The sequence below is a fragment of the Myripristis murdjan genome, chromosome 3 (assembly GCF_902150065.1).
Source record: "Myripristis murdjan chromosome 3, fMyrMur1.1, whole genome shotgun sequence".
Taxonomy (NCBI): Eukaryota; Metazoa; Chordata; class Actinopteri; order Holocentriformes; family Holocentridae; genus Myripristis; species Myripristis murdjan.
In genome coordinates, this window is record NC_043982.1 from 45,742,177 (window position 1) to 45,760,294 (window position 18,118).

The window sequence follows — 18,118 nt, forward strand, 5'->3', positions numbered from 1 at the left end:
CTTATAATTTCTATTAAGCTTACATATATTTTTCTCTTGAGATTTTGAGCAACTGACCCGATTTTTCCCTTTGGGGATCAATAAAGTATTTCTGACTCTGATTCCAAGATGATGAAAATCACACAATTAAATATCAGATATCAGAAGTCTGCAAACTCCTGCATCAGTTCAGGAGCCGCCGCAGGACACCACAGGAAAAAAACTGTCTCAGTCAGTCAGGGAGGGCTAGAAATAGCCTCTCCATGAAACAAACACACACACACACACACACACACACTGCAGTCTCTATTTCCTCGGCATGTGTGCTAAAAGAGAAGCCTGTCCTTCAGAAGTGCTGCTATTTCTGTTTACCACAAGGCTCCGAATATTCTATCATCAGGAAAACTGGGAGGGAGAGGAAAATACCACTGGGAAAACACACACACACACACACACACACACACACACACACACACACACACACACAGAGCTGACAGGGTGTCCCGGTGGATTGGGGCTGTTATGTAACTGAGGAATCACAGGTTTGATTCCGGAAACAGCCATGTGTCCTTTCAAAAGTCTTAGAAAAGTGTGCAATGTATCTTTAATTTAAAGGAATAATCCGCAGCATTTTCATATAAACAGATAAATGAATAAATGTCTTGAAATGTTTTGCTGTGATTTACTGCAAGGCGCAGAATCTCCACGTTACCAAATTATTCAGTCTGATCTTCAAACCTGGTCTTTCTTCCAACAATCTAAAAAAAAATAATAATAATCTGCCAGTGGGATGAGATAATCCCACTTGTTTCCAATCCTAATCAGCTTGACACCAGAATTTTCTTGAATCGAGTGTCATTTCTCTTCATCCTAGTGGCCGCCTGCTGCTCACAGTGTTGTCACGTCCAAACGGATCATCAGGTTTCATCAGATTTGGTGGGAAGGTCTGTCATGAGACCAGGAGGAAGCTCCTGACTTTTTCATGCCTCTTGGTGGCAAAAGGGGGCGTGGCAGTGGGCGTGGCCTATCACAAACAGGCTCATAGCGTCTGAAGGGATTCACAGCAGGTCTGTCACAGACCTGATCCACCTCTCAGGCTGTTCAGTCAGAAGGGGGCGCTGTGTCTCTGGAGGCAGATTCTTTTATTTTGTGAACTGAACAGCCAAAGTCCATCAGCTCCAGTATTCGAAGGTTCCTGGTTCGATCCCCGGCTCCTCCAGAGGGTGTCAAAGTGTCCTTGAGCAAGACACTGGACCCCTAACCTCTCCTGATGGGCAGTGTGGCACCTGGCATGGTAGCCTCTGCTGTGTGTGTGTGTGTGTGTGTGTGTGTGTGTGTGTGTGTGTGTGTGTAAAGCTTCTGAGTGGTCAGCAGTCTGGCGGCTGTAGAAAAGCAGTCCATCTCCTGCTGTGTGTTGTTACTGTTGGTCCCTCGGCATGTGTGGGCGGGGCATGTGACGGTCACTCCGAGGCGGCGTGCGATGGGCGGGTTTAGGACCAGATGGTGGCGCTATCAGCACGACAGTGGAAACACGTATGGTTTTTGTTCTTCCAGTTTGCGGCTGCGGTGGGAAGACGCCAACGTGTCAAACACAAAGTTGGTATTTCTCTCCTTTTCAAGGTTCTGGCATTTCAACCAGACTGACCCTGAACCTGAACCCGAACCTGGACTCTCACACACATATCAGTCACACCGCCACCACACACTGACACACACACACACACACTCTGCACCACTACACAGTGTACACCAAATTCATCCTCACATAATCACATTTATCTCTGAAAAGGGCAAAATGCCTCTGATTACAGCGGCCGGGCGGCTCGGCCTGATTCCAGCCAAATCACATTAGGACACAAGAGCTTTAAGTGCACAGACAAGAAACAAAGGCCTGATGTCAGCAAAGGTCACGTGTGTGTGTGTGTGTGTGTGTGTGTGTGTGTGTGTGTGTGTGAGACGGGGGCATTGTGTTCAGGAGTCCCTCACCACGACTAATTCCTTTAAAATTACTCCTCTTAACAAATTAGGTCCATGTGGCCGTTGAGGTGTGTGATCTCAATTTCTGCGAGGTGTCAGCTTTCATTTGGCTCAAAGGAAACTGTCGAGCGTGTCGGCCGCGTCGCTTTCAGGTTCCTCCCTCAGACCACTGCACCTCATCATGCATCTATTCTTTCTATTTCTTTTCATTTGTTTACTCCTGACACCAGGGGCGCCGCCAGGGATTTTGGGCCCCATGAAAAGAAATCTTATCGGGCCCTTGTATAGCCGGCGAAAAATTTTGATGCTGTTTTCTATAAAACTATGCATTTCAATGATATTTTTGACTTTCATTCCCATATTTGTGAAAAGAACAACATGACAGTTACTTGGTTACTGCTCACTGTCTCCCTTGTAGTCCCACATGCAGGTCTAATGTATCTCCAAAACTGTAGACTCACAGGTGGTGGCATTGGATTTGGGGTGAAAAAATACAGATATGAGCCTATATGGTCGTTGCAATTTAATCTTCTGATTTTCAGAAAATATAAACATTTCTCTGATTGTACTGATAACTGTATTGATAACTTATTTATATTTATAACTTACGAAAAACAGCAAAGTCCGATCGGTTTGAAAAGCTAGTGCGGCTGCAGGACCAAACCATTTCATGTGGATGGGGGGGGTCGGGGGGGGTTACTTTGTGGTCAATGGGGATTTTTAACTTTTACTGCCAAAAACAAGTAAAAACAAAGAGATCATAATGGTAGTATTCGCAGTTATTTTTGAAATATATATATATATTTACTTGATGATGGTTTAATAATTTTACATTAATTTTTACCTATTTTTTGGGGCCCCTGTCAGGCAAGGGCCCTTGGAATTGTCCTAACTTATACGGCGCCCCTGCCTGACACTGATAATGACAGTAATAAAACTAGTGGAGAAATGCCAACAGTGTGTACCAAGTGTTCTTACTGTTTTTAATTGCCAGAACTTGTTTATAACTATTTTATCGTTCCTACTGTTTTTATTGTTATTTCCTTTGGCATTTCGTCACTAATTTTAATTCTAATTATTATCGTTTTTATCGCTTAACACGATAGTTATTTTTCTTTTTTGTGACTTTGACTTGCCAGGCCGTGAAATGTGCACGCTGGACTCGGCTGGTCTCTAAAGTGCAACGTACTGAATGAAGAGGGACGAGAGAAAAAGTCTAGACAAAGAAGAAAAAGCCGACAGGAGAAGTGGAGCTCTACAGCGACACGTCTGCTGATGTTCACCTGCTGCTGATTTTTACCCCGGGAAAACAGAGACTTGTTGCTTTTGACCCAAAACATCAGCAGCTCAACATCATGTGCTCAGTGTGTGTGTGTGTGTGTGTGTGTGTGTGTGTGTGTGTGTGTGTGTGTGTGTGTGCTATCGCCAACAGCTCCTGCGAATCATAAAAAAACATGTTTTAGTGTTTCTGATCGCTTTAAAGGCCCCATGCTGTCCACTTTCCCAGGGCTTTATTTTAACATTTTATTTGTGGTTTTGAGTCCCTGTGCTCTGATAAGATAAGATAAGATAAGATAAGATATTCCTTTATTAGTCCCACGGTGGGGAAATTTCACGCATTACAGCAGCAAAGTGGATAGCAAGATATGAAGCAAAATTTACATTTGATAAATATACTTTCTCAGCTCCTCTCTCTCCTTTATCCAGGAGCTCTGGCAGCACGGTTTGTTCAGCCAATCAGAAGAGAGAATCAGCATCTGTCCACTGATTGGCGGACTGTTTTCTGAGTGACATATGGTCAGGCCAATCACAGGCAAGTAACTGAAACGGTGCTTACCAGTAAACAGGAATTATCATCTTATATAGATCTATATTATGTAAGATCGTCATGGCTACCGCTGAGCGTGATGTCATACGACCGTACGATCCCGAACCACGGACGGCAGGAGACACCGAACCACCTCAAATCTGTTTATTACAGGATGTTTCAGAATGGTAAGTTATGTTTGTTAAATACGTTGTGAATATGTTGTGAGCTCGTTGCCTGGAGAGCGGAGGCGGACTGTGGGCGGAGTCACCGTCCTCGTGACATCATCAAGTAACAGAAGTGCAATTCGCTCGTTTTACATGGCGAGTTTCAAAAAACGGGCTGTGTGCACCTCTCCATTTATCACAGGTGAAATGCATGAGACAGTATTTATGTGGCCCCAAGACCTTCCCCATCACGCAAAAACAACGAAAACTGCGTTTTTCATGCCATGGGGCCTTTAAAACGACGGTGTACTGGGGCCACTGAGAAAAACATTACACAGCTGGGTGAGGGGGGTAATATTCAAGATTAAAGTCATGAATAAAAATAAAGAAAATCTCTTTTTCTTACACTTATTGTCCTTACACTCTTCTTCTGTGCTGTCTCTGCTGCTGCTGTCATGAAGTCATGAATTTACAAGAAAAAAACTCACAAATATGCAAGAAAAAAATTCACAAATTTACAAGAAAAAAAACTCACAAATATGCAAGAAAAAAATTCACAAATTTACAAGAAAAAAAACTCACAAATATGCAAGAAAAAAATTCACAAATTTACAAGAAAAAAAACTCACAAATATGCAAGAAAAAAATTCACAAATTTACAAGAAAAAAACTCATGTGCTGCCCCCTGCTGGCCGTGTCTCAGGCCTGCAGCTGATCCCCTCAGCAGATCCTACTCTGACATGGGATTCAGGAACAAGGAGATCCTGCTGATCTGAGCCCAGAATCAGCAGATTGTTTTCTTCTGAATCGGCCCAAGTCACAGCAACGTCTCTTCAGAGTCCAGATGCTGAGGAGGAGGTTGGGGTTCTGGACTCAGACCAGCAGGATTTCCTTCAGACTGGATCCCACAGGAGGAGGACAAACTGGTTTTCACAGGTTTTTCCCATAAATTTACAACTTTACTCTCAGACTTCCCGAGTTTTTTCCTCCCAAATTTTTGACTTTATAATCTCAGAATTTTTTTTTCTTGTAAATCTGACTTTAATCTTGAAAATTCAGAGTTTTTTTTCTCTGCATATTAGCCCCTCTCCCCCGACTGTGAAATTTATTTTTCTCCCCACAGTGACCCTAGTTCATAAAATAACTATAAGAAATCAAAGTTTTTCTCATGAATTTATAAATATTTTCTCATAAATTTACAACTTTAATCTCGAAAATTCTGGGTTTTTTTCCTCAGAGTATTAACCCCCTCCCCTGGCTCCATTTTTTTTACCCTGTCATACTTTAATGCAAGTTTTGTGAGTTTTTTTTTTTTTTTTTTTTTTTTGGACTTTACCATCACGCTCAACATCATGCTGGGATCATGTCAAACAAGGCGATCATGTCTGGAAACGGAAAAACGAGCGTGAACATCTTCATTCAGCAGGTCTGCTCACAGGGCAGTAATCTTAATCTTAATCTAATGACGCAGCTATTATTATTATTATAACTAGGGCAAATGTCATGCAAACACAAACGCTGATTTTAATCCCACAAAAGTCATAATTGGTGTTATCAGAATCAGTTTAATACCGCAGTCTTGGTGGTGTGTACAAATAAAAAAAAATAAAAAAAAAACGCATCAACACAAACAATAAACAACAGAACGAGAGAAAAGACATGGGACAAACTGTTTTCCTGTGGCAGGACGGCTCTGTTCGTGTCACGTCCCTCCCTGAGAACGCTGACGGGACGATCAAACGGATTCCTGTGATCGCCGTCTTCCTTCAAACCATGTAAACACTTCAATTAAATATTCACCTTGATGTGATTATTCACAAAGAGCAGCGCCCACAAAGCCTTTTGTGTGACGAACAACAGTTTTCAATGCAGCCTGTAATCGAGGCCGTGATGTCCCCTAAACCACTTAGAGACAACAAAAAGTTCCTGTGCTGCTAATTTGATCAAGTGCATGCCAGACCTGGCTAAAAGAGTCCAGCGCATTTATTTTGTAGCTTGAAACACACACACACACACACACACACACACACAAGGGGTGAATGATTTCTCCCAGGCTGAAAACAATACTGTCTGTCTCTGAGGCTGTTTGTCATGAAAAACCAAACCAGAAATTTCCTGCCAAAATCAGATCGCCGCCATTTGAGAAATATAACCCTCACTCTCATAAAATCACTGCTGGCAACAAAACAAAACCCATGAAAAAGCTGGAATCAGGGACTTTTTGCTCCCCAACATCTGCAGTCACCATGCAACCGTGCCGCTTCAGAACATGTGTATGATGCTGCCTCAGCTGTCTGGGGTGATTTTATTCATTTATTTATTTATTTATTTCAGCTCTTACATTGAAACCTTACACAACCACTTCTCTTCCACTCCAGACGTTTTCGGAGAAGGTCGACACAGATCTGTGCTGCCTAACTCGCGGTCAGTGGACTCACCGCTGTAGATAATGACAAGCATTTCATTTTATTCTACAGAGCGGTGACAGAATAGGAAAAAATAACTGTTGCAGAAACCGTGCAGTAATTTCACGGTCATGTTATTGTCCTTTTTAAAACGGAGCCCCGACATGGAGCTCCTGTTCCTCCTGAAGGCGTCGTCCACCAACAAGGAGCTGGTTCATGAGCCTAATCTTGAATCGTTCTGAGCATTTCGACCAAAAATAAACTGGTTCGTGACCCCAACAGTCGGCTCCCAGCTGGAACCAGGAAATACACCGACCTGAAGTGGGAGCCGTGATGGCAAACAAGAGCAGGTGCGTCTTGTTCCTTATTCTCCAGGAAACGATGGAGAAATCAAAGAGACTTTTTCAGGGAAAGATGGAGGGGGATGTAGCCCACCAGAAAAGGTAAACTGTATCTCGAAATTGCTGATGAATTGGCGAAGGAGCAAATTATCAAGTTAAAAGACTAAAAAAATAGTACAAGACGCCTGCAGCGACTAAGTGCGCAGAAATCAGAGATTCAGGCCGCAGGTCAAATCCAGCCTCAAATCAGCGTCTCCTCCGGCCGCCAAGAGGTTTTAGAGGGAAAGGGGGGAAAAACAAACATATTTTTTGATCAAAATGTTAATTTTTGTAGATGAAATATTTGCATTTGTCAGTGATGTTGAACAGTACATGGGAGGAAGGGTAATATTCTTGAGAAAAAAAAACTCTCACTAAAATCTCTGAAAGATACTCTCTGAGATTAGAGTCGTAAATTTATGAGACAAAACTCACAAATTTATAAGAAAAAAACTCAAAAATTCTGAGATTATAAAGTCGCAAATTGACAAGAAAAAACTCATTAATTCTGAGATTAAAGATGGGATCCAGTCAGAAGGAGATCCTGCTGGTCTGAGTCCAGAACCCCAATCTCCTCCTCAGCATCTGGACTCTGAAGAGACGTTGCTGTGACTTGGGCCGATTCAGAGGAAAACAATCTGCTGATTCTGGGCTCAGATCAGCAGGATCTCCTTGTTCCTGAATCCCATTGCATGAATTTTCAGGTTTCCCAGAATTTTCCATTTTTTTCCCCCACAAATTTATCCGTTCTTTCGCATTAATTTACAACTTTAATCTCGGAATTTCTGAGCTTTTTTTCTCAGAATATTAACCGTTTCTCTCCCTTCAGCGGCACTAATTCTCCGTCCTGCCCTGCAGATCAGAGCTGTGTTCCCCGGCTCCCCGCGGTCTCTGCAGTGTGATTGGCTGACAGCGTAACCATGACCTGATTACCTGCCTCCTGAAGCCTGTAATCACTAAAGGCAGCAGACAGGCCCCGTCAGGCCTCTGACAGCCACGGTAATTGAAGGTGATGCTACATGCAGCAAACCCCGCTAATGAAATATGAAGACAAAGCGGAGGCAGAGGGCAGCTCCTGTTTCCAACCGACCGAGAAAAGTCACAGTTTGGTCCGCGGTGTTGGAACTCACCGGCCGGGTTCACTGGTTTACCGGCTGATGCGACGTTTAATCCAAACGCTGTTGGTCCCTGCCACAGCGGCTGCGAAAAGCCGACTTCCTCACCGACATGACACGATACTCCGTTATCTGCCGACTAAATTACCAAACACAGACCGACATTCATGACCATTATCAGCAAGAACGAGGGAGCAGCATCAACCAGAACATGTTGAATGTTCACAGCAAATATTCTGACTGGTCTATTTTGTTTCAGTCTGTGGCTTTTAGTCAGGAGAAGAGCTATTAGCAAAATGAAAAAGCTGTCAAAATCCATTCATTTCCTCATATAATATGCTGATTTTATATGAACCCACAGGCGTACCGTACTGAACACAGCAGGCCATGTCAGCTCTGACACCGAAATCCAGATCAGAAACACGACAAGCTCTGACAGAAACTATTCAACCAGCAGCGACCGTCAGTCTGTTCTCCGTCAAGACCAGAGCCTCTGCTCCCCGCCGTGCCCAGCACACCTGAGGGGCTTTCACAGGTACAGGTGACAGACTGAAAGAAAACTGGAACGATTTACAGCGAACGATTTGCCACTGAAAGTGAACTGCAGTGATAGATCAGGATCTTTGAGGATCTTTGAGGCTCTTTGAAGATCTTTGAGGATCTTTGGGGATCTTTGAGGATCTTTGAGGATCTTTGGGGATCTTTGGGGATCGTTGGGGATCTTTGAGGATCTTTGAAGATCTTTGGGGATCTTTGGGGATCTTTGGGGATCTTTGAGGATCTTTGGGGATCTGTGTCTCCCTGCCTGGAAACAGATGGTGGATCCTGACAAATTCCCACGTTTCCAGTGTGTGCTCGGGTGAGGAGGCTGAGGTGGGCTGAGGTGGTTCATCTAGTCAGGACGCCTGCTGGTCACGTCCCCACAGGGAGCCGACCAGGCTTTGATGTACAGTATGTCTTCAAGTAATACTGCGAGTACTACCAGTAGAAACCGACAGCAGGAGACCCCGAGGCAGACCCAGGACACGCCGGGGGGATTATGTATCTGGGCTGGCATGGAAACGCCTTGGGACCCCCAGGAGGAGCTGGTGGGTGTGGCCCTGGAGGGGACCGTCTGGGCCGACCTCCTCAGCCGCTGCCATGGCGACCCGGCTGAGTTGTTGTTGTTGTGTGAAAATGTTGAGTTGGAGTTGAGTTGTTCTTGCTGTCAGTGTCAGTGGGAGTCAGTGGTTTAATTCTAATCTGGCCGCTGTTTGTCAGATTAGCTCTTCACTTTGTGAAGGCAGAGACTCCCAGTCATGTCAATAAACATCACACACACACACACACACACACTCACACTGAGCAGCAGCAGCACTGAACACACTGCACACACACTCTGAGCTTAGTTCAATTAGTTTTGTCATTTTCCAAATTTCACAATAAAAGCTGCACCATGAAAAACTGCAGCGAGGACCCTGTAGACTCAGCTGGCAAAAAAATGTGGAATAAGTGTGCCATGTAGACTCAACCATCACATGATGTGCTTCTTCCACACGTGTCAGTTGAGTCTACAGGGTCCTCACTTCAGTTTGAGTGTAATGCCCCTTTAAAAGCATGCAGTGTGCAGCGTGTTCTCTCCTCCTTTTCTAACTGCATGGAAAAGATCCCAGCTAACACAGTTACTGTTTGGAAAAAGGAGCTCAGTCACTTTTACTGCCAGGACATTTGACATGAGACACTTTGGACTTTTACTGCAGGACATTTTTACTGCACTACTTCTACTTCTACTGCAGTCACATACCAGCAGAGGAACAGTACTTCTACTTCTACTGCAGTCACATACCAGCACAGGAACAGTACTTCTACTTCTACTGCAGTCACATACCAGCAGAGGAACAGTACTTCTACTTCTACTGCAGTCACATACCAGCAGAGGAACAGTACTTCTACTTCTACTGCAGTCACATACCAGCAGAGGAACAGTACTTCTACTTCTACTGCAGTCACATACCAGCAGAGGAACAGTACTTCTACTGGAGAAGCAGTTTGTAGTACTCTTAAGCCCACTGCTAAAACAAACAAACAAAGAAAAAAAAAATGGGATAACCACGTCATTGACCATGTGAACCATGTAGACTCAACTATCAAGTTCTGTGTTTCCTCCGTTCGTCAGCTCCGTCTGAAGAGATGTCACTTCAATCCAAATGCACGCAATGCACCTTTAAAAACCAGTCTATTAGTCATATTTTTATCTTCCACTGTAATTTTGTCTATAATACTCCCAGAGCCGGGCCTGAGGTACAGCAGAGAGTTTGTTGTACTTTATGACAATTTCCTGTGGCTTTAAAGGACCGACCCGGAGCTTCTGCATGTTCAGAGTTTAATATCTGCAAAATGTTCCTGTTGATCTCCTCCCAGAGTGAGCAGTGGGGTTTCAGAGCTGCCACATCACTCCTCCTCCCTTTCCTCCAGCCGCTGGTTTCCATTCATTCCACGACGATATGAACATGAACTTTCAGAGCCTTCACACTTTCTTCACTCCAGTTTTCCATCAGCGGAATAAAGTCCTCCACATGAGTTTTCCTAAAAGCAGCAGCACTGTTGGCTTTTCAGGACTTTTTCACACTGAAACGCTCCCTCCTCCTCCTCCTCCTCCTCCTCCTCCTCCTCCTCCTCCTCCTCCTCCGCCAGGGAAAATAGTCCCCGGGGAAACGTTTTGCTTTCCACAGCCGATTATCAGCTGTGTGGTTTCTGAATGTTGAGGACTTTGTTTGCCGCAGGGGCGGATCTAGACAAATATTCATGGGGTGGCAAGAGGGTGGCATGGAGACTTTAAGGGGTGGCAGAAATATATATGCTGATTTAATACCAAACGATCACATATATCAGTACTTGCTTGGAAAACCCCCAAATGAGGATATTTTAACTCAAAAACATTCCATTATTGTGGTACATGAGTAAAGCATTGAATAGAAAACCAAAAGGTGGCATTAGAAATATTTATTTATTTATTTATTTATCAACCCCTTAAATAGTGGGAGTGTCATCTTTTGCTGCATTTACTTGCACTCGGACATTTGAGTCTCATAACAGCGAGTTTCTGAACAGCCACAATTAAAAAATAAATAAATAAATTGTCTGAAATTGGGGTGGCAACTAGGGTGGCAAGGCATTTTTCTAGGGTGGCAGCTGCCACCCCCTAGAACCGCCTATGTACAATATGAACATGAACTTTCAGAGCCTTCACACTTTCTTCACTCCAGTTTTCCATCAGCCCAATAAAGTCCTCCACATGAGTTTTCCTAAAAGCAGCAGCACTGTTGACTTTTCAGGACTTTTTCAATCTGAAACGCTCCCTCCTCCTCCTCCGCCAGGGAAAATAGTCCCTAAGCGGGGAAACGTTTTGCTTTCCACAGCCAATTATCAGCTGTGTGTTTTCTGGATGTGGAGAAGCAGAACGTTATAAGGCGGCTGCTTCAGCCACAAACTCACATTTTGACTCTGTGCGGTGAAATCTTTAGTTCTGCCACAGGACAGGATAAACGGTTTGATGACATGGAAAATGTGGAGGAGTTGTAGTAAATGGGTCAATCATTCAGAATCACTGGGATGGAGCTTTAAGTGGGGAAACATAAGTTTTACACCACAGTGGAATACGGGTGTGAAAGTGTGAAGGCTCTGAAAGTTCATGTTCATATTGTAGTGGAATGAATGGAAACCAGCGGCTGGAGGAAAGGGAGGAGGAGTGATGTGGCAGCTCTGAAAGCCCACTGCTCGCTCTGGGACGAGAGCAGAGGAACGTCCTGGAGATAAAACACTGAACATTAAAAATCAGTGGAATGCTCCTTTAAGTGACTCAAACCTGCTGTTCCCTGTCAAAGTGAACGGAGCCTCTGCGTTACTTCACAGTCCAGTCCGCCTCGCGCCAACCCCAGCGGACACACACACACACACACACACACACACACACACACACACACACACACACACACACACACACACACGCTAAATCATAACAACTGCTTTAACGTGCCGAGCTCTCCGTGCAGCCTGACACACACACACACACACACACACACACACACACACACACAGTCCGCGGCTGTCAGACGTTACAGAGTTTGAGAGGAAGAACATCGCAACATGACATGAAGAGCTGAGCCTCCTCTTCCTCCTCCTCCTCCTCCTCCTCCTCCGGGTCCCGACAGTAAACATCTCCACATGAACACACACACACACACACACACACACACACACACACACACACACACACACACACACACACACACACACACACACACACACACGCACAGCAGTGTTTTCTGTACTCACCCCTCTGTCCTCCGCCGCTCCGCGCTAAACTCCCTCTTCTGTTTATTTACTGATCCACTCCGTTCTTTGTTTGTTTGTTTGTTTGTTTGTTTGTTTTGAATCAGAGGGGCTCCGGCGCGCGGACACGCTGATGTTCGTCCGCTATTTTTAGGAAACTGACAAACTCCGAGCAGGGAGAGGCTTGGCTCCGCCCTCCTCCGCCCCAGTGTGTGCGTGTGTGTGTGTGTGTGTGTGTGTGTGTGTGTGTGTGTGTGTGTGTGTGTGTGTGTGTGTGTGTGTGTGTGTGTGTGTGTGGGCGGGTATGTATGATTGGATGTACAGTATGTCTTCAAGTAATACTGCGAGTAGCCTACTACCAGTAATAATATTTAAAGATTAGTACATTAAATTATATATTTTATTTCTTTAAATGATAATAATAATAATAATAATAATAACAACAACAACAACAACAACAAAAACAACAACAATAATAATAATAATAATGGTAATAATGGCAATAATGGTAACAATTATTATATTAAATTTAAAGTTTCATCTTAAAGTGCTAAGTCAGTGCATCTGTGTGTGTGTGTGTGTGTGTGTGTGTGTGTGTGTGTGTGTGTGTGTGTGTGTGTGTGTGTGTGTGTGTGCTGCTATCATATGAACTGACTATTGACTTTGGTGTGGGCGGGACTGTGTGTGGTCATGTGATCAGTCTGCTGTGAGGAGCCTGGAGGAAGACGAGGAGGAGGAAGAGCTCGTGACAGGAAGGTCGACGGTTCAAACTCCAAACCCCCCCACATCCACCCTGTACCTCTGCCCGCAAGCCCCTGGGCAAGGCACTGAAGCTCCAGCTGCTGCACTGCTGCCCCCTGGTGGCTGCAGGCAGAACACAGCGGCTGTTCAACCTGTAACCCTTTAAAGAGCTGCAGGAGACACAGGCAGGTCGGCCTCCTCCTGCCTCCTGCAGTAAATCTACAGGAGCCCAGAGGGCTGTACTCTGAAGGAGGCTCCACATCCCCAGGCTGTGTGTTCACTCTCAGGCTCAACAAAACCTAAAGCTCCAGTCAAAGTTAAGTGGTATCACGACGGAGGTTCTCATCAAGGTTTGTTCAGTCCGGCTGTCAGCTTTGTGCTCTGTGCGCCTTCACAGAAAAGGGGGCGTTTTGGCCTCATATGATTCTACTTCCACCAAAAATGGACCGTTCACGGGCTGCAGATTTCACGCAAGAGGAGCAGCTTGTCCTCATGGAAAGCTATGAACATTTCAAAAATAAAATATTAAAAAGTTAACACTAAGAGCAACACTGTGGCCGCAAATACGGCGAGAGAGGAGAGCTGGTGATTAATTTCAAAGGAAGCACAAAGGGGGACTCTGTCACTGTTATAGCCATTTTAAATAATTGCTGCAATATTCATTCAGTATTATGAATTTTAGTTTAGAAATATGTAACTTCAGTAGCTTTATGGGAGTGTTGCCTAGGAATTGGAGGTAAAGCCTGAGGTGAAGTCAGGTGACTGAAGGTGTGTGTAGGTGAGTCTAGCGGTGTCGGTTGGTTACCATGGTTACATGACAATTTTGACCACTATTCACGCTGCTTAGAGCTCCTTGTCAGTGGTTTCAGATAATTGCTCGTTACATTTGAAGTTGAACTTGAATTATGGAGCCATTTCTGTTGATGTTTGTTTGCTCCTTTTTTGTTAAATCTTTTTTTCTAAATGGGAATAAGTGGCGTTTGGAGTGCGTTTGAATCACCACGGGCTGCTCCCGTCCAATCATCACCTTCGGATGCCGTGACGTCACCGTTATAATATAAAGGGGTTTCCTTTAAAAAAGTAGGCTACTATAACAAAGTACGGAATATTTCTAACAAACGTGAAGTCTGTGCACCACTAATAGTAGACCTGCTTTGTGCATATGTGTCACCAATCACCGGACAAAAATGACTTTGTGATTTCACCTGGGTGAGATAGCACCGCTATTATAGCCGGACGGGGTTAAACTTAACTCATAACCTGGTCGGGACCAGGTTATGAGTTAAGCATAAGTTACCATGGTGATCTAGCCGGGTTAAAAGAGAGCCACCTTCGTGATACAGGAAAGCCTGGCTTTAGACTCAACATACCTGCTAACCCACTAAACCTGCTTCGTAGTACAGCCCTCAGGTGCACACACACACACAAACACACACAGGAGAGCAGACAGAATGAAAACATCCTGAGGTGATGAAGACAGAGTTAAGTTAGTTAAGTTTTTTTTGTAAGGTTTTTGTAAGGTTTGTAAGGTTTTTTTGTTTGTTGTTGTAACAGTTGTCCAATAGGGCTGTCGGCTGTGTGGTAACCTGACTTCTGCACAACACAACTGATGGTCCCAACCCCATTGATAAAGCAAGAAATTCCACTAATTAACCCTGATAAGGCACACCTGTGAAGTGAAAACCATTTCAGGTGACTACCTCTTGAAGCTCATGGAGAGAATGCCAAGAGTGTGCAAAGCAGTAATCAGAGCAAAGGGTGGCTATTTTGAAGAAACTAGAATATAAAACATGTTTTCAGTTATTTCCCCTTTTTTTGTTAAGTACATAACTCCACATGTGTTCATTCATAGTTTTGATTCCTTCAGTGAGAATCTACAATGTAAATAGTCATGAAAATAAAGAAAACGCATTGAATGAGAAGGTGTGTCCAAACCTTTGGCCTGTACTGTATCTTTCCCTTCATGAATGTAGATTTAAGAATGATTTTCCAACACTTTGATTTTACCATCAGCTGCTACAGCCACACATGAAACATCTGAATGTGGTTCATTAATGACAGATTCTCATTAAACGAAACATGAACGGCTTTATTTATTTTACCAGAGACTCAACACAGCAGAAACAGACACACAGGTTTTTTTTTCTGGAGTCTGGTGATGAAAATGTATTTGTGAATGGCGCCACCATGAGGCCAACCAGGCGGTGCTGCAGCAGAGGTCCTGTCGCTCTGCTGAGGTTTGACTCCAGAGGAAGTCCTGCTGAGGAAAGGAGCTTCAGCGGCTGGAAGAAACAACTGTGTGGTTTAAAATGCAGTGGTAGTGGTCGAGTCAGTTTTCAGAAAACAGAAGTGTAAACTGTTAACAGCATTTAAGGCCTGTAACTAAGGTTTTTCCCCCATTGGTTAATATATTGATTATTTTATTGACTAATGTATTGTAGTGTGAGAAATTAAGGTCATTGGAGCCAAGAGTGACGCCTTCAGATGGCCTCTTTAGCCTGGCCAGTGTGAGTGTGAGTGTGTGTGTGTGTGTGTCCGGGGTGTTTCCCTGCCCTCAGCCCCTGTGCATGCTGGGATACGCTCATGTTTCAGTACACAGCAGCACACCTGTAAGTCTCCCTTATACTGCATTTTATTCAGCTGCATTTAAAGTGCACTGAAAACACACTGCCAGTGTAATGTACATGTATTTGTACTCTGTCACTGTTACATGTTATGTACGCTCCACATGTAACGACATTTTAAATGCATTTTAATCAATCAATTTAAAGAAGAGTGCAGTCATATATCAATTGGTGCATTTGTAGCCTATCAAAGTATACTTAGAATAATTTCATTGTGGCGTTTAAGTGTAACTGGCATAAAAAGCTTTATTTTATTGTTTTTTTTAATTTTTTTTTTTATTTAAACATACTTTAGGTACATTACTTAATAGGCTGGTTGCTGGTTCCCTTTAGTGGCCATCACATAATATTTAGTGCTTAATTTGAGACCTCATTAAGGTTATACATGGCTGAGAGGTGATAGTTTAGATTTCTAGCTTTAGTATAAACATTTCTTCATCTTTTCAACAAAGTTTAGGAAAAAAATTAAAATATATTTTGATGACTTGACCTGCTTAAACTTGTTGCATTTGTGCACCAACTAAAAACTGAAGAGTGAGCCTGTCACCTCACGGCATCTTGCACATCGTATAAATTCAACTTACCATGTTGTTTTTACCTGTTTACAGGCTCGTTAAAGCGCCTGTCTTTAAAACACAGGCACGCTCCAGCTGCACTTATTTCCCACGCTGCTTAAACGCAGCATCTGCTTGGTGCTGCCTGGTGTTCTGGAGGAAATCATGTTCAGGGATGAAAATATAGGAGGAAATGGAGTGAATGTTGGACTTTTGGACTGAGACACAAGTTTCAGTGAAGACTTGAGCTGAATAACTGTGTAAATAAAGGATCTCACATTTTTTTATTGAACTTATTAAGAGTAAAGGCTAATTATTTTAGGAATTAAGCATGACTGATATTACAAATGTAAGCGTGATAAAGCACATTGTGTTTTCAGTTCTCCCTCTGGGTCCCTGAAGGTGTCAGATGTGTGTGTGTGTGGTTTCAATCTGCTGCCGTGGTCGTGGAGCGAGGACGTTTGTTCGCTCTGAGACCAAACAAATCCAGAAAGTGGATCAGTGGTTGAAGCTGGAAACGAGGAGGAAGAAGAGAAGAAGAAGCAGAAACACAAACAAGAGAATCTGCTCAGCATCAGGTTGTTGGTTCACACTGATGGAGCTGGACTGACCCTCTGAATATTACTGAAAAACCTCCTGGTGAAGCCGGTCAAGCCAACACTCAAACTTCACTCGTGCCTAAACTGAGGTGAGGGTGAGCAGATGGACAAGACTTTCATTTTGGGGTGGACTATTCCTTTAAGCAGCGGAAATCAAGTGGAAAGAAGCAGCAAGAAAAGTGCCAGGGACTCGGAGATGCTGTACAACAATTTAAGAATCTGAAATAGACCAGAGTCTCGTGACACAGGAATAATAAGACTGTAATATAACAAGAATCTCAACAGCTACAGTATAGAGTCACACCATACAGAGCACAGGATCTTCATGGAAAAAATATAGATATAGCAACATCTTTCAGATTTAAGCAGATACAATATATCAAAGACAATAACCAGGTTAAAGTCAAACCTTTGGCAGGCAGCAACATTCAACAGCTTGTTTTACTGCAGCGGGGCTCACACAGCAGGCTCAGCAAGGCGGCCAGCAAACCTCAACATGTTCGGCAAGTTCCTCTAATTTACATCAATTTGATTTCTTACAGCCAATCAGCATTCATGACTCCCAGACTTTTTTTCCCCTGTAATTTTTTCTTCCCTACAATGGCCCTAATACGCCGTTGTAGGATAAAGATCTATTTGTGAGTTATCTGGCAAACTTACTAATCCTGTTTTGTGAAAAGTGCACCAGGTCTGAGAGAGACGGATACGACCTCCGGCTGGGAAGGAAAAAAAAAAAAAAAAGAGTTTGTGCGACACGGTTAAGCTGTTTGTGTTTAGCTGACAGAAACCAGAGAGCTGCTCGGCATGCTGCTGCGTTCAACGTAAAGACAGCTCGGACGCAGGCTTTTACTTTGAAAATAAGATGCTGCCACAGCTTTGAGATTTAAATGATAACACGTCATAACTCCCACGTTTTTACGTCCTCACTCCACAGTTTGAAAACGAGCGATATCAAAACTTTACACGGGCGTTTTTTGCTGGAATCATGCAAAAAGAGACGTCTTGGAGTTTCCCCGCTGAAGCTGCACTGGAGGGCAAATCACAAGAAAATAAAACGGAGGCTGTTGCTGCTGAGCCTCTTTTGGCTGCGTCTTATTTACACACAAATCTCCACAAATCAGCTGTTCATTCCGGTCTGTTTCTCTTCTCGCGAAGAAAGAAATGTCTAGAAATCTACATCTTAAGACCTCTCAGAATAATTTAGCGACTTCTGCATGTTACAAGTTACGATTACATTTACACATTTAGCGACGTATGAAAACAGAAGCAGCTCCACGCAGGCTGTCAGGGCTCAGCTGAGGACCTGAAGCAAGTCGGCACCGCGCCGCGCCGGCTTCTCCGCCCGCACAATCTGACGTTAGGAACGGAGACTGCGACGTCTTTAAAGGGACACTTCACCCATAATGTGTGATATTTGTATCCAGAAGGTTTTACTCCCAAGCCTTCATGGTAAACTTCC

The 18,118-nt window shown here is 43.8% G+C and overlaps 2 protein-coding genes across 3 annotated transcripts in view; both read right to left on the reverse strand.

Annotated features, from left to right (window-relative positions):
- The window catches only part of LOC115376273 (myocyte-specific enhancer factor 2A-like), a 95,654-nt gene extending 83,375 nt beyond the window's left edge, over window positions 1–12,279 (reverse strand). For both annotated transcript variants that reach the window (XM_030075774.1, XM_030075767.1), the window contains exon 1: window positions 12,145–12,279. The gene's annotated coding sequence lies outside the window, so the exon portion shown is untranslated. The remainder of the gene's footprint in view (window positions 1–12,144) is intronic.
- A 4,577-nt stretch (window positions 12,280–16,856) lies between these two features.
- The window catches only part of tollip (toll interacting protein), a 10,328-nt gene continuing 9,066 nt past the window's right edge, over window positions 16,857–18,118 (reverse strand). The window contains exon 6 of the mRNA XM_030048266.1: window positions 16,857–18,118. This exon is cut by the window's right edge and continues 1,079 nt beyond it. The gene's annotated coding sequence lies outside the window, so the exon portion shown is untranslated.